General features: G+C 42.8%; 1 pseudogene; it reads left to right on the top strand.

Moving 5' to 3' along the window:
• Positions 1–7,009: 7,009 nt before the first annotated feature.
• On the top strand, positions 7,010–19,445 carry LOC128054805 (U4/U6.U5 small nuclear ribonucleoprotein 27 kDa protein-like; annotated as a pseudogene).
• Positions 19,446–20,842: the final 1,397 nt, after the last annotated feature.

The raw sequence follows: 20,842 nt of genomic DNA, 5'->3' as shown, positions 1-20,842 counted from the left end.
AACTATATACTTTAGTTAATAATCACATATTGATAAATTTAAGAATATAAAGATTTTATGCTTAAAATTCCTCATGTGGGAGTGGGAATTCCAATGCACTCTAAAAAAGTACAGTCTTGGGGTTCTCTTCACCACTCCAAACAGCCTTGCCATTCCTTGACTTACTCGTAGCTTCAGAAGTCTGTAGAGCAGCATATTCTGGAAGTAGGTAAAACTTCCTGACGTGGAAAGTGGGAAGACTCTAGGCATTTGCTCCTGTGAGAACTGGAAGAAGTTTTGAAAGTTCTGGGAGATGATATGTTCTCTTGCTGAGGAACAGTTTGTTCTGGCAAGTCAGTCCCCCATGGAGAAAGGTGAAGGCTAAGCCTCTGGTGCATCAGAGTCTTTTATCTTAAGTAGCCCCCAGCTCTTCCACTGCCCAGATCAATCTGGCTCTTCACCTCAGCAGGCCCGCGTTTCCACTTTTATGGAGGGTTGGCTTCCCGGATGCTCGCTCGGACACTCCCCCTCTTTCCCCTTCCACAGAGCCTGGTTCATTTCGTCCTCAGTAGGGTTCCATCAAAGTCAAACTTTGGTCTCACTTTCCTAGAGAATTCAACCTAGGATTCAACCTTGAAAATCTTCAAGGTCGAATCTCTTACTTCACAAATAAGGTAACAGATTCTATGAGGTAAGGTGACTTTCATGGGGCCATATAAGTTAATAATTTGTTTTACACCTATCCTCACACTGTAGGCCATTGGATAATCTAATTGCTACCATGACAATATGTCCGAGACTTTCAGCCCTGATTTCAAATATTCTGTATAGTCATCAGGCCACATTAAGAATTTGACTATCTGCAACTACTACTGCAGACGTGTTAAAAGGGACGACCTTCTGGATGCAATAAATTTCTGTTACTGAATCCAACTTTCCAATTCCAAAGTGCTGAATTTTAACATTTTTAGGGCAGTGAATCCCTTCTTTAGGAAACATGAAAGCTATGAATCATTTCCACCCAGAAATATTTACCTGAAAACATAAAATTTTGTTCCAAAGACAACTATGCAATACATGACAATGAAAATCCTTAATCTGATAGCAGAAATGTCAGCATATCTGCTATGTGGCAAGGGAATATTCTTAAAGAACTCATATCCTAACAAAGAGTTACAAATATTTATGTGGTATGACATATTATAGAGCACATTTAATCCTCACAACAACCCTGTGAGGTAGGTATAATATCCCAATTTTACCCATGAGGAAACCAAAACCCAAAGCAATCTGAAGATGTGCCAAAATTCACACAGCTAATAAGTCTGCAGCCTGGACCAGAACATAGGCTTTTTGTTCCCTATTCAAAACAGTTTCACATATAATATTTTCCATTTTGGAATGAAGGTTCTGCCCAGGGAAAGCTCATTGGCAACCCATTTCAACAAGCAGTTATTTTTAAGATTGAACAGCAAGTATGAGAGGACTATAAGAGACTGCAGATTGGCGCCCTATCGTGCTATTTATAGTTGCACGCTGTGTCATGGTCCAGGCACAGGTTGGAAAAGAATTTCCAGACCTGAGACAGAGAGAGGGAAATAATTTATTAGAATGGGAGACGCTGTTAGCAGCTCGAAGGAGAACGGGCGTTGAACAGGGATCTCTCGTCTGCTTTTATACCCAGGGTACAAGTGGGACAGGGGTCTTGCAGGTCATTTGCTGATTGTATGAGGCACGTATATTGGGTAGGGGAAGAGTAAGGCAAATACCTTCTCCCTGTGGTGGGTAGGAGGGAGAGAGGTTGTACTGCTCAGGAGGACCTGAAATCATTAATAGTTACAATATGGGGGAGGGAAGGACAATAAGGGTCTGGTCTCTCTGTTACTACATTTCAAGACCCTCCTTGGTTTTATCTGCTCTTTAGTCCTTGGGTCACCACACTCTGCAAGCACTACTCCCAGGCACGGTTACCAGGAAAACGTCATTAGAATTACAGGCTTTGGAGTCCAGACACTAAACACCATTTAAAGGAAAACAAAACCAGATGCCAGAAGTGGTAAGATACACAGGTTTGTTTTTTGTTTTTTTCCGTAGTTTGGAAATATCTGGCCTTTTCCCAAAGAACAGCTTAGTTGTGAGAACAGCCAATAACATCTTAGGAAAGGCATAAAGTATACCAAAAGGGAGCTATGAGAGCTAGAAAAAGACTTGGAAGAGTCATAGGAAGACTAAGATGTCAACAAACTTGCTAAATGGCCAGAGAAACGCCTCCAGAAGGGCAAAGCAAGGTGAGAACCCCTGATCAATTCATAAGTCAGAGATTTCAGAATCTCCGTAAAGTCTCTGGTCACACTCTTAATGACCCAGAACTCTTCCTTTGGCTATCTGCTCAAAGAAATGAAGATGCGGAATCTCTTGTGACTTCATGCCATTGTTGCTGGGGTGGGTCCATGAAAACTAAATACTGTCCAAGGACTGTGGCAATTTTTTGAAAGTTTTCAAAAGCCCATGGTAATGGAGCAGAATATGGTGGTGCTGCTCTTGTTGTAGTGAAGACATCTGTCCAACTTAACATGCTACCTATCATTATAGGACTTTGGTACACAAAACCCTCTTCGAAATATTTGGTAAAATGACAGTAGTACAGCCAATGTCCTTCATCCGACTTTGTGTCTATAAGTTAGAGTGTCCATCCACTCAGTACATTAGTTCCAGGGTCTTTTGGACTCTGGCCAGGGGACCTTGAGACCCTCTCTCAATTTGCTTCAACAGAAGGGAATACCTTCGAAACAGACCATGTAGGAAAGAGTTCCCAGATCCACTCAAAACCCACCAACCCTGTTGCCAAAAACCCAGTTACTTTTCAATGTCTGCTTTATAAAACTAAAATACTAGATACACAGTAAACCTTTAGTCTCTCAGAAGGCTATCGTCCTGTAAACTTTCTGTATACTCTTCCACCTGCAAGGATATGGAAGATCTTAAATACCTTCATAAAAGTACTTCCCCAAAAAAGCCTCTCCCATCAAGGGGTGAAAACCTCAGCTCTTTCCGCTGTCCCACCCAGTCTCCTCCCTAGTCTCAGCAAAGACTCTTAACAACCCTTAAATATTGGCGCTCTCTTCTGCAAAAGTGGTGGGGGGGGGGGGGGGTGGGCAGGTATATGTTCTCTGGTTTTTGGGCTTCCTGGACTTTAGGAACCCATAAATTGGATACCAAGTTGTTCTTCTTCAGATTATTATTGATATTTTTGTTGTTGTTGCTATTTTGGGATAAAGATGCTTCTTCATCCTTCTTTGTACTTCCCAATTTTCTCACAACTTCTTTTGCTCTCTTTAGCACATAGCAGGACAGCCAAGCAAGAGCCCAGGGTGCGTTGCTGGTGAACGACCTGCAACCTCACAGAAGGGCTTCAGGGAAAGATGTGATCATTGACCCCTCTCACAGTGCCTTGTGGGTATGGCACCCAGACACCGGAAACATCCTATCCCTGACTCACTTCAGACCCCTGCCGGGTGCCTATAACATTTCCCCAAACACAACCCCAAAAGAAGCAGTGAGGAGAGTCTGAATCCTTAGACCATACATTTCAGCTGGTCTTCCACCCTCGGGCCAATAACAATTAAAAGAGAAAACTTCAGGATCCATTCCAGGGGCAGAAGTCTTCATTTCCTTAGTCCCCTCCTTACCTATACATGCAAAAGGGAGTTCCTGGAAACCTACTTCTCACCCCACAATCCTACAGACAGCCTAGACATTATCTCCCCACTACATATGAGCTCTTATGGAGCAGGGAAGGACTCTTGCTCATCTTTTATCCTCAGTACCTATACAGGACTTGGCATGTAGTCAGCACTCACTGTAGGAAGGAGAGGAGGGAGGAAAGCAGCAAAGTAGAGACAGAGGGAAGGAGGTTTAGTTCTTTCTGGTTTCTGTGTAGGTTTCTTATGCTTCTGCCCTAGGCTTTGTCCTTTCCTCAATATTCCTCTATCTTTCCTTTCACATAATCTCTAACCGGAATCATTTTTTCCTCTTAATTCCCCTCCCCCCAAGTTTTTCTCCTCTCTCTGCTGTTGTAACCTAAATTCCCTAATGTTTTTATTCTCTATGATTTTTCCGGTTTCTCCTCTCCTTACTCTAGTTTTTTCTTCATTCATGGCCTCATTTATTTTTTCCTTTATGATAAGGATTGACAGACCTAAAGCAAGTGAGAAGAAAAAACATTCTAAAAAGAGGAATACCTCAAAATGATGAAAAATGAAGCAATAGCCAAAAAGAAGAGGCCCACAAAAGCAAGGCCCAAGGGTTCAGTAAATAGAAATCATTCTTTCCCCTGCCTTTGTCTTATCACAAAGAACAAGACATTTCCATTCATGTATTTTCTAACCTATTCTCTGGCTTCTTCAAAGTTACCCCAAAAACTCTTCTAGTTACCATCAACCTAGGAACTGATGCTTTCAGGGGTATGTCTCTTCATTCAACACAAGGATACCAGGTGCTTTTTCTGCACACTGCTCAAAGAGGCAGCTCGAGGACCTGCTCTGAGTGACAGCAAAGGCCCCAGCCAGCATCCTAACGCTGCAGCCGAGCCCTTGGCTCAGTACCACTGCTACGCATCCCATGTTCCTCCCCATTTTCTGATCAAAATGCAACCTCCCTCAGGGCTGATGCCTCTGCCAACTCCCTCTTCCCAGTTCTAATCTGAGTTCCAACAGTGTCTGGCCTCATCAGATGATCTCACAACTGGAGGAAGGGACAAGACTCACGATCCTTACAAATTCAACCCTAGCTTCCCACCAGAATCCAACACTCTCGCCAACTTTGTCTAGTTTGACAGCATAGAGGGCATGTTTTTGGTGGGGGAACAACAGCACAGGCTAACTTTAGGCACTTTGCTGATACAAACACGGAGGAGAGAGCTAGGAGACCAAAGCAGCAAATTACCAAAAAAGATTTCCCCAGTCCCCTTCTCCACCAGACTCCTGCTATTCTTGACACCCACTTACCAGAACTTGAATGCTAAATGGCCTTCAATCTCAGGATTGGATCCCAAACTCTTAACAACCCTTAAAATTGCATTTGACTGCCATTTCATTCTCTCCGCAATATTGTTTCTATCTTCCAGGCCCAGTTACAGAGACAGGGTAATAATTCAGGAAGGAAGAATCAGTCTTCCTGTGAGTCCACACGTGTATCTTAGGTCAGGAACAACTATCAGCAGTGATGTGCCATCCTCTTTTCCTGTGGGTCCCTGAAGACTGCAGTTAAGTCTTTTCTAATGACTATTACCACGGATGTGAACAGTTCCTGTACCGGCTTAACCTATTTTAAAACAAGTTCTAAGAGCGGCCCCACCACAGGACCTTAAAAAAGCAGTCTTTCTTAATACCCCAGGTATTATCTATTTTATTTCCCTAGTTCTGGTTTCTGGGAAAAACACCCATCCCCAATCCCATAATGCCCAGCAACTCTGGTAAGCCTAGACCCAGATCCAGCCCAATATCATTTCAGGGCTCCAGTGCAGGACCACCACAAATTTTGCCTTATGAACAGACAAACTTCAGAGCCTTAATGCAGCTCACATACCCCACTTAACCTATAAGCCAGAATGTCTGCCTTGCTTAAGACACCAGACTCTTCCTCCCACTAGGGAGGGAACCCACTGGAGGGCAACATTCTTTTGTCTCATCCCCTAAACCTAACAGCATGCTTCACTGTTAACCCTACCTGTAACCCTAACCATAACCAAGTGACTTCTCCAATGACATCAAAGTGACTTAAAAGTCATTTGGGGAATTCCTCATATCTAGTAAGAAGGGGAAGAGAGGTTAAACTATTGTATCCTAAGAGATGAAGAAGGAGAGGGCTTTGATAGGGAAAAGAAAGGAACGGAAGGAAAATAGAGATGGCCTGAATGACGACGGGAACCCCTAGGCTTGTCTCATGGCGACAGGAATCTGGGTGCAGAGACCGAGTCCATGAAACCCTAACTGGGTGGAGGTGTCACTAAACTGATGGCAGTGATCCCATCAGTCACTCATAGCAGGAGGCATGTCTGCTCCCCTCTTGGAATCAGAAAACTTGGCTAAAAATCCTCAACCTTAAGCTAAAGAGAAGTCATCAGCTCAAACTCTGTATTTATGGGTGTAACTACAAATTTTACCCAATTTAACATCCACCATATAACCCCCTGCCCAAGACAAGGTTTGAAATGTTCCAGCGGTTCCTCCAAGGCCACCCCATAGGCCGGCTGCATTATATTAATAAGGCTTGTGCAGCTCCAACCTAATCACCCTAGAGGAAGAATTCTTTTCCTAAGGCCACGGTCACCACAAGAATATATGGCTCTGCTACAGTTCAAGGCCTGGGCAACAGTTTAGTTTTTCGAGTCTCCAACCTCCACAGCCTCTCGACTGGCAAGCCTGCTGCAGCCTGGAGGGCGTGTGGCCAACCTTGACTCCAGCAGTGAGCTTAACGGAAAGAAGGCTGCGGAGGGGCTCGGCCAACGGCTTTCAACGACAGCCCGGCCCCTCGCGCCCTTCCCAGCCGTCTCCCCCGGCCAGCCAGCCCCGGAGTCTCCCGGGTGACTGGGCGGGGGCGCGGCTGTTGCGCAGGGTTCTCAGAGCTTCCCTGCCGGGATCTGACCAATGACCGGGCTGATGTCCGGGTGAGCGGTCGGTGGTCTCTCTCCTGGGCAGCCCCGCCTCCTTTCATTCCTGTGACCTTGGAGTTCTGTGCACGAGCCCTACACCACGCGCTGAGACGTTGGGGATGTCACATGGACGCTCTTCGGCTGGTCGCAGGCTGGGGGTTCTGTCCCGCTTGTGGTGGCTGTCTGCCCATCTCCCCCCCCCCCCCCCCCCCCCCCCCACAGCAAAGAGACCCCATGTGGGCCCTCTGGATGCCAGATTAGCAGCTCTACACTGCACCTGGGGAGACAGACCAGTATGCCTTCTCCTTGCCCTCTTCAGCTCTTCTGGTCTCAATTTTTTAACCTGAGGGGTTGAACAGTCTTTGACTATTCTGGATCATGGGGGCAGGGCAGGTGCCCCTTTCTCACCTCCTAATCCTCCCCAGAAATGAAGCCATTTCTCCTTTTCCCTGCTCCACTCGATTCTTAGGCCGGCGTGTAAGCCTCATCCCTGCCCCCTTTGCCCAACCGGCCCTCTGGCCCTCATCTGCAGGTAAGAGGGCTCTGGCCGAGCAAAGGTGGTCATACAATCCCTTGTTCTGAAGCATCTGAGGCACCTGTGCTCCTGTCACTCCCATGTTCCTGGCCTCTCCTGGGTCTTTTTGGCATTTCTATGTCCTTTCATCACCCTCTCCTGGGTCTCAGTTACTCACATGTCCTTTACCTGGCTACCCTTCAGATCCAAAGGGCTTCTGCCCATGGCAAGCAATACCTGTATGTCTTTTGTGCTTGGCTTATTAAACTCAGGTATTTAATGAATACCATTTTGAAAAACATTTTTAATGGAGCATTACCTGTTGATAACAGGTTTAATAAACATCACCTATATTATCTAAATTATAAAGTTAGTATGGTGGAGTCTTTTGAACAATGGGTTAAACAGCCAACACAACTTCTTACAAGAACTATAGGCTTTATAACCTCTAACCTCCACAAAGGCAACAATTAAGCTTTGCTTCACAGACCTATTCCTTCCTAGGGCAGATGGAGAGAGATTTGCTATAATGGGAGCAATGGTTATTTAGTAGTGATGAGATGAATGCTTTCCATTTTCCTTTTATCTGTGTTTTCTACAATGCAAATATATTTTAAAAGGCTTTTTAAGAGATATGAAGAGACTGTGGGAACAGGGAACCAAGCCCTTTCACAACCTGATCAAGAGATACCTGTTTGCTCTTACAGGGAACTTCTTCTAATACTCACAGGCCTTTCCCACCCAGTATGGTTCTAACAGAAAGAGGAGGCAAGGGCAGCTTAGGGCAGGGAACAAGGAACTGGTATGGAAAGGGTTAGTGGGGATTCTGACCATGGTTTGGGGCCAAAGGACCTGAGTAATTAATTATACCTTCCCCTAAGAGAAGGACCAGAGGACAACCCACACTGCATACTTGTGAATTGGGAGCAGACTGCCCTGTCACCAAGGGATCTCCTGTATCTTATTTATTCAATCCTTGGGTAGCTTCCCCATTCACTGGTAAGTGTAAAGCCAGATTCCGAATGATGGCTACCAGAGTATTCAAAACAATTTGAGAGAGTCTCGAGGTTAAGACTTGGGATTTGAAATAGGACAGAACCAGCTTTCATCTAAGCTTTCTGCACAGATGAGGTGTGCTACATCGGGCAGGCCATCCAATCAGAGACTCTGGTTTTTCATCTCTAAATGAGTGTTGACAATGCTTGTTGTCAGGATTTTCATACTTCACAGTGCCTGTCAGGTAGTCGATGCTTAGATGAGAATTAGTAGCCCTTTTCCTGCTTCCCCACCACCAAAGGAGCCATAGCCTCCTTTAGTGTGCACCTTATTCTCGTCTGTATGCCCAACACTCTATGAGAACCCAGTATTAGATAGTGGAGCTGAGATGCATTCCTTTTCACAGAACCCTTTGCAGACCCTGAGAAAGGGTACCCTCAACCCTCACTGTCCTTTAGGGTGTGCCAGGGTCTAGGATCCTGGGTCTTTGGAGTAATCTGACCAGAGCTGGAGAGTCCATCTTCCCCATGGGGAATGAAGAGTCTCACGCAGGCTCTGAACCAACCTCTTAAATATGCAGTGCCCAGCTGAGGGCCAAGGGTAGAGGGGCCTGCCCACTCCCAATCTGAGGCTGACTGACCGCCCCAGAACTTCTATGTTCCCTGAAAAGAAACACTTCAGTCACAAGACCCAGGATACTGTCCTCTCCTCCTCGGTTAAGATTATATCCTCCAGAACAGGAAAGCCCCTGTCATAGAACTCAGTCTTTCTGCAGTCCCACCTCTTCAGCAGGGCCTCTTTGTTTGCCTTATATGCCCCTCCCTGAGCCGTGGTCCCCAGGAACACTCTTCCCCTTCACGCCTTGCCCTCCTCCCTATGAGCTCCAAAGCCCCCAGCACTCCGGCTGCCCAGCGCCCCAGCTGGCTTTGGTGTGGGGAGCTTCCATACCCGCTCTGCAGACAGAGGGGCCCCATAGCGTCCCTTCAGTGCACTTCCGCACTTCCTGGAGCAGCCTCTTTATCTCCTTCTCCCACATCAGTCCCCAAAGGGGTCTGAGGACAGGTGCATCAAGTCTTGAGAGAGGCATCTCCAGCTTTAAAAGTAGGGCTTTTGGGGTGTCGACTGGGAACTGTCAGATCTAGTCTGTCCATAGAGACAGAGTTGGATGGGGGCTCCTGGAGTCCCATTTTCAGATGTGAGCCCACTTTGCTTACCTGCCCTACCCCTCCTCAGCCACACATGGCTGGACAAAGTCCTCTCTCTGTGACAACATATATAGAATTTGTGGAGGGAGTGGAGGAAAATTTGTATCTTTTTATTTCCCAGAAAAGAAACATGCATTTGATCATGTGTGTTAGAAAGTGGAAGGAAATGACAAAATGGATAAACACAGTAGAATTTCTAAATTAGCCAGGAGAAAGTGAAAACCAAGGAAAGCAAAAAAAAAAAAAAACAGAGTGGAGAGGGGATACCCTTGTTAAATGGTGAACATAAAGTAGAATGAAAGGACTTAAAAGGGAGATTAACAATATAGTTATTAGTGAAGTCACTCAGTCATGTCCGACTCTTTGTGACCCCATGGGCTGTAGCCCACCAGGCTTCTCCATCCACGGGATTCTCCAGGCAAGAATACTGGAGTGGGTTGCTGTTTCCTTCTCCAGGGGATCTTCCCAACCCAGGGACTGAACCCAGGTCTCCCGCATTGCGGGCAGACACTTTAACCTCTGAGCCACCAGGGAAGACAAATGTAAATGGGCTGAATCTCCCTATTAAAAGACAGTATGCAACTGAGTTAAAAAAAAAAAAAAAAAAAAAAAAAAAAACCCTTATATGCTGTTGAACAAGAAATACACTTAAAATGCTTTCAAAAGGCATTTAAAGAATGGTCAAATGAAAATATATAAACAAAAAAGCATAAATGCTATCACTAAGAAGCTAGGTTGAATAAATTATGTCACAAACTTATTTACACCTACCTAGGGATACAGCTACTACGTGTATCAGGCAAAAACTACTAGCCATGCGATGAGAACTTGATTTCTTTAAATATTTGTTATGATGGAAGATTTTTTAAATACCTCAAGAATTCTTTTGTTTATTGTTCCAAAATCAGATAAGATGATCTTAGAATTCATGTGGGAGAGTAAATGTCTAAAATAGCTAAGAAAATCACATAAAGGAAGACAACCGAAGAATTTCACAAGATGTGGTGTATTTTATGAGATGTGGCGTAAGGGTCTCAGGAGAGCTCCTGAATGCCTGGGCGTGGGCCACAGAGAGGTCTGTGAAAGGACTCAGCCAGGGCACTGCTGTGGACAGGGTGACTCTGAGCAGATCAGCTGAGGAAGCTGCCGCCATCAGGAGGGCGACCAGGGCAGAGTGCACCCAGCTGGGTGCTCTGATTGAGGGTGAAACCAGCAACAGGAAATTTAAAATCTGCCGTGGCTCAGATTTCCCTCTCTAGGATTGGGGAACACACAGAGGAATGTGAATTGACTAACCAGTGTTTGAACATTCATTCAAGAAACAGATACTACAGGCAGAATACTAGCAATGATGCAGTTTTCCTTCGGCTGCAGCTACTGGAGAAACCATTTCAAGAGAATATGTAGATTTCACGGCTCAGGTTTAAAGGTATTGGAAATGATTGGGTCCTCTCAAAACCCAGTTTATGGCCCAAATTCACAATTTCTCAGGCATATATAGAAGATCTGTATCTAGATAATCTGTACGTAGGTATATACACACATGCACGTACACGTGTATATACATGTATATATGTCAATGAAACATTTCCACAAATGTTTTTTCAGGGCATTGGGAGAAGGAGGAAAAAGCTAAGATATGGTGCCTCCCTTAGAGAAAAGCACACTTGTCACAGAGCAGTAGGGAAGGCTTACTGATATGTGATTGGTTTCACCTAAGTTTCCCACCTAGAAGTGGAGCCACCAACGTGGTTACTAGAAGGACTCCACAAAACCTTCACCTAACCTTTCTTCCATGATTAATTAAAAAAAAAAAAAAAAAGAGATTGACTTGAGAAGCCTGAAGAAACACCCCCAAGGAACCAAAACCTCTTAAGACTTGGAGGAGGACGCAGGTAGTATCTGGGCTTGTAGAATCCCCAGATCAGCAGAAATGAGCCACTGTTTCAGAGAATGATGTGTTAAGAGAATAGTTGGTAGGGAAGCATGCCAGAAGCAGCCTTTTTTTCTGAAGTGAAGTGAAAGTCGCTCAGTCATGTCTGACTCTTTGCAACTCCATGGACTATACATACAATCCATGAAATTCTCCAGGCAAGAATACTGGGGTGGGTAGCCATTCCCTTCTCCAGGGGATCTTCCCAACCCAGGGACTGAACCTAGGTCTCCCGCATTGGAGGTGGATTCTTTACCAGCTGAGCCACTAGGGAAGCCCAAGAACTGGAGACTTTTTTTTATTCCGTTAAAAGGAAGTAAGTCTGGAAGTACATCTTTGCCTTCAAAGAGCTAAGTCTAATGGGGAGACATATAAGAAAAAAGGCAGAGGTGGTACACATGACTGTTGCTTTAACAACAGAAAGACAGACTAGACGCCCATCTTAGACACCTGGGTAGTCACTGATGGCCTCCTGGAGGAAGCAGTGTTTGAGGCTAGAAAAATGAGTGGGAGTTGGCTGAATAGTGGGTTCAGGGTGGCAGATTCTTTCTAGCAAGGGGAATGGCACCTCCAAAGGGTAGAGCAGAGAGCCAAGGTGCTTACAGCTACAGCATCATGTTGGAGGGCACAAGCGGCAAAGGCCTTTAAACCACGTTAAGAGAGAATAGGAGTATCATTAAAAAAAAAAAATCTTAGTGAGCTCTTGCTCCCCTCTGAGTTTACCTGACCAAAAGAAAAAAATCAGCATTAAAAAATAGACACAGTCACATACACACACACACACACACACACACACACACACACAAAACAGACACAGCGAGATATACGCAGAAAAAGTAAGCTGAGGAAAAATATTCCAGAGATGAACATGTATCAGGAGAAGGGGAACATGCAGAGAAAAATAGATAAAGCAAGGAAAAAACAGAAATGGCTATTGGGGGTGGGAGGAGCCACAGGCCAGGAGAGTAACAGCAGAGGAGACAGAGCGATCAAAAAGCAGGAGGGGAGGGTGGAAGAGAGCAGGTTCCCCCAAGAACGTGGAGCAGATTTAGACACTGGAGCTCAGATCCTGCTGACCACACAGGATCTCTCTGACCTTGCAAGGAGTCTCTCTTGCCAAACCAGGCCTCCTCTGCAGTTCTGTCAGCTCGAAGGGAAAAGGAGAAAGACATTTGCAAGTCCTCAAGGTTGGGGAGCAGGTAGCAGAGCAAAGTCCAGGTTAGAAGGGGCTGACTGAATGGGAAAAGCCAGAGAAAGTGTTGTCCCAGGAGGACTGCGGTGACCAAAAGTGGTGTTCTGCAGCTAAATGAATAAAGTGGAAGGGAAAGTGAAAGGAAGAAAACACTGATAGAAAAGAAATCTTGCCAGAGAAATTCCCAGTCACTGTGGAAAGACGCAGGCACTAGAGGTTAGTGGCTATAGCTAGACTGTCAGAGTTCAAGTCCTGCTATTATACCAACTGTGTGACACTGGGCCAGTTACTTGAGATCTCTGTGTTTCAGTTTCCTCAACTGTAGAGTAAGAATGAAGTAATAATTAGTACCAACCTCAGCATGATGTAGGGCAGGTAAAATGAGTTCAATATAAGCAGAATGCTCTGCGTAGTTAAACGTTACACATCTATCAGTGCTGGCTGCCATTATTCCTCTATCCAGTGATCCTGCTGGCACCTTTTGTGATGTCATACACGTTCAAAGTCCCATCCAGGCTCTTCTGGTCTATTGGAGGGATGCGGTGAGGAGATCAACAAGGAGCAAGAAGGGGTATCTTGGGTTTAGGAGGATATTTAGAACGGAGAGATGACCCATCACTCCCCTGAAAGCCTGCCATGCCAGCTGGGCTCTGGTCTTGCCTCTCTTAGAGCGTGTCTGTTGTACACATCACTTCTAGTACTTATTTGGATCTTGTTTGGATCTTGTTTTCAGGGTTGGCCTGAGGGCCCACTATTCCAAAGGGAAGTCTATTTGCAGTCTTTTCATACCCATCCAAGCTCTTGCTTATATCTCTTTCGAAGGAGATCTGATTGCTCAGTGTAGGGCTGTAAAAATGTCTGATGGAAGCTGGACATCTGGGATTTTATTGGGGGTCAGTTCTTTGAAGAGAGATGTGAAGCTGGCTGGAATCTCACTATTGTGGAAAGAAGGTTCTGACTGAGAAAGGCTCTTGAAGATGGGAGAGGCTTAATTCCATTCCTGGTGTATTTCATTAGAGACTATATTCCTCTTTTGGCTCATGGGATCTATTCCCTGTAACACATATGAAAATGTGGTGGAAAGTGTGGCTACAAGACCAACAAAGACTGAGGTAGGACTGAGGTTTGGGCTAATGATGGCCTTTACAGGTTTTGCTCTTTGAAGAGCCTGACCACTGGCCCCAGTGCACAAAGAAGTGCCAGAGAGGGCCTGAGAACTGCAGCTGGTATGGTAATGACAGATTTCTTCAGTCTCCAATGTCATTCCAAGGAGGTGTTCATAAACTTTTTGAAAGAGCGTGGAACAGACTGCTACCAGAGACTCTGTAAGGAGCTGGTCCCCAGCCTTGGAGCTGAAAGATTGTCCCTGAACTGTTGAGCTTGGAAGGGAACCAAGGCTTATACAGAATAGGGACCCCATGGGAGTTAAAGGCAGGAGGAGATGGTGGCAGCCCCCACCAGCAAGAAAGCCTAAACAGCAGCTCTGCCTGTGAGCTCTTGGAGAGAGCTCAGTGATATCATACTCATATTCATAGAAGACTGAACTCTTTGCCTTAAAGATCAAGAACAAGATAAGGATGCTCACTTTTACCCCTGCTATTCAATATTGTACTGGAAGTCCTAGCCAGAGCAACCATGCAAGGAGGAAAAAAAAGACAACCAACTGAAAAAGAAGTAAAACTCTCTCTATTCACAGACAACATAATCCTATATATAGAATAGTCTATAAAGAATCTATAAAAGAAATGTTAGAGCTAAAATTCCTCTAAATTAATTCATCAACTTTGTACAAGATCAAAAATCAGCTGTATTTCTATAAACTGGCAATAAACAGTCCAAACAGGAAATTAATTTTTTTAATTAATTTTTAAAATTCTGTTTGCAGTAGTATGAGGAAGAATAGAATACTTAGGAGCAAATTTAACCAAGATGATACAAGATCTGTATAATACAAAGAAAACTACAAAACATTCCTGAAAGAAATTAAAGAGGTTATCTAAAATGAAAAGATAAGACATCTCATTTTCATGAATGGAAACACTTGAAACTGTTAAGATAGTGATAATACCAAAAGCAATCCACAGAATCCATGCAATCATTATTTTAAAAAAAAGATCTATTTGAAAAAATTGAAAAAAATCATTCTAAAATTCATAGAGAATGGAAAGGGGACCAAAAAGCAAACAAACAAACAAACAAAAAATCTTGAAATAGAAGAATAGAGTTGGAGGACTCACATTTACTTCCTTGTTTCAAAATTTACTACAAAGCTATAATAATCAAGACAATGTGATACTAGAATAAGATTGATATATAGATCAATAAAATAGAATTAAGATTCCAGAAATATAAATTGAATGTTAATTGATTTTTGACAAGGATGCTAAGACTATTCAATGAAGAAAGAATAGTCCGGTCAACAAATGGTGCAGGAACAACTGGATAGCCAAATGCAAAAGAATGATGCTGGATCTTACCTCACACTCTATGCAAAAATTAATCCAAAATGAACTAAACGTAAGAGCTAAAACCATAAAACTCTCAGCAGAAACTATAGGGGTAAATCTTTGTGACATTAGATTTAGCAATGGTTTCTTAGCTACAATATCAAAAGCACAAACAATTTTCAAAAAATAAATTGGATTTCATCAGAATTAAAACTTTTGTGAAGATCAATGAAACTAAAACTGGTTCTTTGAAAGATAAACAAAATTTATAAACTTATAGGCAGAATCATAAACTCATAAAGAAGCAAAGGGAAAGGGTCCAAACCAATAAAATCAGAAATGAAAAAGAAGTTGCAGCCAATACCACAGAAATACGAAGGACCATAGGAGAGGACTTCCCTGGTGATCCAGTGGTTAAGACTCTGCATTGCCACTACAGGGGGTGTGGGTTTGATCCCTGATTGAAGAAGTTCCGCATGCTATGCGGTGTGGCCAAAAAAAAAGGTATGATTCAAATTTAAAAAAACAACACCAACAACTAAAAACAGAGGACCATAAGAATCTTTACAAGCAACTATATGCCAATGAAATGGACAACCTAGAAGAAACATATAAATTTTTGGAAAGGTAAAATCTCCCAAGACTGAACTGAGGAAAAACGGAAAATATGATTAGACCAATTATAAGTACTGAAATTGAATCTGTGATTTAATAACTCCCAACAAAAGTCCAGAACCAGATGGCTTTACAAGTGAATTTTACCAAACATTTAGAGAAGAGTTAAGACCTATTCTTCTGAAACTATTCCAAAAAGCTTGAGAATAAAGGACACACACCTCTGAGTTCATTACATGAGGCCACCATCAGCCTGGTACCAAAACCAAAGATTTGTTGTTTTTGCTGTTTAGTTACTAAGCTGTGTCCCACTCTGTGACCCCATGGATTGTAACCTGCCAGGCTTCTCTGTCCATGGAATTTCCCCAGCAAGAATATAGAAGTGAGTTGCCATTTCCTTTTCCAGGGGTCTTCCTGACCCACAGATCAAACTGAGTCTCCTATATTGGCAGGTGCATTCTTTACCACTGAACCACCAGGGAAGCCTAAAATCAAAGATATACCACACACAGAAAGGAAAAGTACAAGCCAATATCAATGATGAACATAGACATAAGCAAAAAACTACTTGCAAATCAAATCCAACAATGCATTTAAAGGGTTATACACCATGATCATGTGGGATTTATTACAACGATGCAAGGATTTTTCATTATCTACAAAACAGTGTGATACACCTCATTAACAAACTGAAGATTAGAACAATAAGGTCCTACTGTGTATACTACAGGGAACTATATTCAATATCCTGTGACAAACCATAAAGAAAAAATACATGAAAAAGAATATACATATATATGTATATGTTACTGAGTCACTTTGATATACAACAGAAATTACCACAACATTGGAAACCAACTATACTTTAACAAAATTTTTAAAATAAAATAAAAATATCAAATTGATGCCACAGCAAAGAGTTTGCATGCTACCACCAAGAGTTCACATGCTGCAATGAAGACTGAAGATTCCATGTGTATCAACTAAGACCTGGCACAGCCAAATAAATATTTTTTAATAGCAAGTTGAAAAATAAAACCCATATAATCATCTTCATAGATTCAGAAAAAGCTTTTGATAAAATTCAACATCCATTTATGATTTTAAAAAAAAAGACTCTCCAGAAAGTAGGTCTAGAGGGAACCTACCTCAACAAAATAAAAGCCATAAATGGCAAAACCAGAGCTAGCATCATACTCAGTGGTGAAAAGATCCATGAACAAGACAAGGATCCCCATGCTTGCTTGCCACTTTTATTCAACATAGTTTTGGAAACTAGAGAAGAAAAAGTGAAAGGAATCCAAATTGGAAAAGTAAAACTATCCCTATTTGCAGATGACAGATAATTGAACACTATATAAGTTGTTTAGTCACTAAGTCATGTTTGACTTTTTGCAGCCCCACAGACTGTAGCCTGCCATGCTTCTTTTGTCCATGAAATTATCCAAGCAAGAATACTGGAGTGGGTTGCCATTTCCTTCTCCAGGGGATCTTCCCAACCCAGGAATCAAACCTGTGTCTCCTGCATTGGCAGGTGGATTCTTTACTGCTGAACCACTTGGGAAAGCTCAGAAAACTATACATAGAAAATACTAAAATCCTACTAGAGCTCATCAATGAATTTGGTACAGTTGCAGGATACAAAATTAGTACATAGAAATCTGCATTTATATACACTAACAACAAAAGATTAGAAAGAGATATTAAGGAAACAATCCTATTGACCACCGCACTAAAAAAAGAATAAAATACATAAGAATAAACCTACCTAAGGAGGCAAAAGACGTGTACTCAGAAAACTATAAGACAATGATAAAAGAAATTGAAGATGACACAAACAGAAAGATACACCATATTCTTAGACCAGAAGAATCAACACTGTAAAAATGACTATACTACCCAAGGTAATCTACAGATTCAGTGCAATCCATATCAAATTACCAGTGGTGTTTTTCACAGAACTAAACAAAAATTTTTTTTTAGTTTGTATGGAAGCACAAAAGACCCCGAAAAGCTAAAGCAATCTAGAGAAAGAAAAATGGAGCTGCAAGAATCAGGCTCCCCAACTTCAGATCATACAATAAAGCTACAGTGATCAAAACAGTATAATACTGGCACAGAGGGAAAAAAAATAGACCAATGGAACAGAATAGAAAGCCCAGAAATAAACTCATGCAACTATGGCCAATTAATCTATGACAAGGGAGGCAAGAATATACAATGGAGAAAAGACAGTCTCTTCAGTAAGTGGCGCTGGGGGGATTCCCTGGTAGTCTAGTGGTTAGGACTGCATGCTTTCACTGCTGTGGGCCCAGATCCAAGCCCTGATCCTACAAGGAGCACCACACTGCCAGAAAACAGACCGGCAAAAATGTAAGTGGTGCTGGGAAAACTGGACAGCTGCATGTAAAGGGATGAAATGAGAAGTTAACACCACACATAAAAATAAACTCAGAAGAAATTAAGAACCCAAATGTAAGACCAGTTAATATAAAACTCCAGGAGGAAAACATGGGCAGAACACTCTTATATAAATCATAACAATATCATTTTGGATTGGTCTCCTAGAGTAATGGAAATAAAAAATGAAAATGGGACCTAATTAAACTTAAAATATTTTGCACAGCAGAGACTTCACTGGTAGTTCAGGGGCTAAATAAAGACTCCTAGCTGCCAATGCAGAGGACCCAGACTCGATCCCTGGTCAGGGAACTAGATCCCACAGTATCGCAACTAAGAGCTTGCATGCCCCAACTAAGAGTTCACATCCTGCAACTAAAGATTCTGCATGCTGCAACTAAAAGATCCCACATGCTTGGGACTACCCTGGTGGTCCACGGGTTAAGAATCTGCCTGCCAATGCCGGGACATTGATTTAATCCCCGGTCTGGAAACTAAGATCCCACATGCCACTGGGCAGATAAGCCCACACCTGGACTATTGCACCCAAGCACCACAGCTAATGAAGCCCATGTGCTCTGGAGCCCGTGCTCCACAACAAGGGAAGCCACTGCAATTAGAAGCCTTCACACTGCAACTAGAGAGTAGCCTTTGTTTGCTGCAACTAGAGAAAGTCTGTGTGCAACAGCAAAGAGCCCATGCACCGTAATGAAGAAGACCCAGCACAGCCAAAAATAATAAATAAGATTCTGCATGCTAGACCTAAGATTCAGCACAGGCCAATTAAATATTTTTTAAAAAGAAAAGAAAAAGCTTTTGCACAACAAAGGAAAACCATAAACAAATCAAAAGACAGCCTACAAACTGGAAGAAAATATTTGCAAGTGACGTGACTAAAAAGTGATTAATTTACAAAATGTACAAACAGCTCATGTGGTTCAATATCAAAAAACCAACCAAGTCAATCTTAGGCAGAAGATCTAAATAGATATTTCTCGATCCTGGAGGAGGATTCCAAATAGGTCACAGCCGCAGCTACTCCCCAAGGAGGGAGCGTAGGCGGTCCGGTCCGGTCCACATCCCAGGAAAGAGAACACAGGCGCCAAGAAAGGTCCCAGTCCAGGGAGAGAGATCGGAGAGGAAGCCACTCTCGCTCCCCACACAGAAGGCGTTCCAGGTCCCCAAGACGACACAGATCCGCACCTCCTTCCCCTTCTCAACTGAAAAAAAGAAAAGAAAAAGAAGAAAGAAGAGATGAGGAGGAGAAAGAAACGAATCAAAGAGCAAAGAACGTGAGATAACTGAGTAAGCAACAGAACAGAGGAAGAACTAGAAATGATGAAGTTAATGGGATTTGCCTCCTTTGACTCCACTAAAGGGAAAAAGGTGGATGGCTCTGTAAATGCCTATGCCATAAATGTGTCTCAGAAGAGAAAGTATAGGCAGTACATGAATGGAAAAGGTGGATTCAACAGACCTTTGGATTTCATTGCGCGAGAACTGAAGTGTTGAAAAATGATGTTTTCTCTCTCATCTTGATCAGAACAGTGGATTTTTGTATTTAATATGCATCAAAAACAGGATCACAGTCCTTCCTCCTTGTAAAGTAAGAAAATTTTATTTATGATGTGTGTAGTTCACTTACCCCACCTCAAAAAAAAAAAAAAACCAGTTAAACATTACATTTTTTTCCTTTAGGAAATATCATTTGGGGCTGTCATCAACCCCATTTTTTTGTCCTTATTCCTATGGAAACTATATATGTTTTTTTTCTTGGCTGCTCCTTATGACTTTTTAAAACACATAAAAGTAATTTGGAAGTAAGTTTCTCAACTAAAGCAATAATTTCTAAAAACAAACAAAAAACAGATATTTCTCTAAAGAAAACATACAAATGGCCAACAAATACATGAAAAAAAAGACTTCAACACATCTAATTATTCAGTTCAGTTCAGTGCAGTTGTTCAGTCATGTCCGACTCTTTGCAACCCCATGAATCGCAGCATGCCCAGCCTCCCTGTCCATCACCAACTCCCGGAGTTCACTCAGACTCACGTCCATCAAGTCCGTGATGCCATCCAGCCATCTCATCCTCTGTCGTCCCCTTCTCCTCCCGCCCCCAATCCCTCCCAGCATCAGAGTCTTTTCCAAAATGAGTCAACTCTTCGCATGAGGTGGCCAAAGTACTGGAGTCTCAGCTTTAGCATCATTTCTTCCAAAGAAATCCCAGGGCTGATCTCCTTCAGCATGGACTGGTTGGATCTCCTTGCAGTCCAAGGGACTCTCAAGAGTTTTCATTAGACCAACACAAATAAAAACTATAGTGAGGTATTACCTCATTCAGTCAAAACAGCCATCATCAAAAAGTTTAAAGGCTGGGATGCGGAGGGGATGCAGAGGAAAATATACCCTCCTCTACTGTTAGTGGGAATGTAAATTGGTGCAACAGCTGAGGAAAACAGTAAGGAGTTTCCTCGGAGAACTAAAAACAGAACTACCATATGATCCAGCAATTCCACTCCTAGGTATATACCCAAAAAAGATGAAAATTCTAATTTGAAAAGATATATGTATTGCAGTGTTCATAGCAGCACTATTCACAACAGTCAAGATATGGAAGCAACCTAAATGTCCATTGACAGAGGAATGGATAAAGAAGATGTGATTTATCTGTATATAGTAGAATATTATTTAGCCATAAAAAAGAATGAAATAATGCCATGTGCAGCAACATGGACCTAGAGATTAAGTGAAGTAAGCCAGACAGATTGAAGGCAGGAGGAGAAGGGGACGACAGAAAGCGAGATGGTTGGATGGCATCGCCACCTCAATGGACACTAGTTTGAGCAAGCTCCAGGAGGTGGTGAAGGACAGGGAAGCCTGGTGTGCTGCAGTCCATGGGGTCACAA

This window comes from Budorcas taxicolor, chromosome 10 (genome assembly GCF_023091745.1).
Source record: "Budorcas taxicolor isolate Tak-1 chromosome 10, Takin1.1, whole genome shotgun sequence".
In the NCBI taxonomy this organism is placed as follows: Eukaryota; Metazoa; Chordata; class Mammalia; order Artiodactyla; family Bovidae; genus Budorcas; species Budorcas taxicolor.
This window is presented reverse-complemented; position numbering and strand designations above follow the sequence as displayed.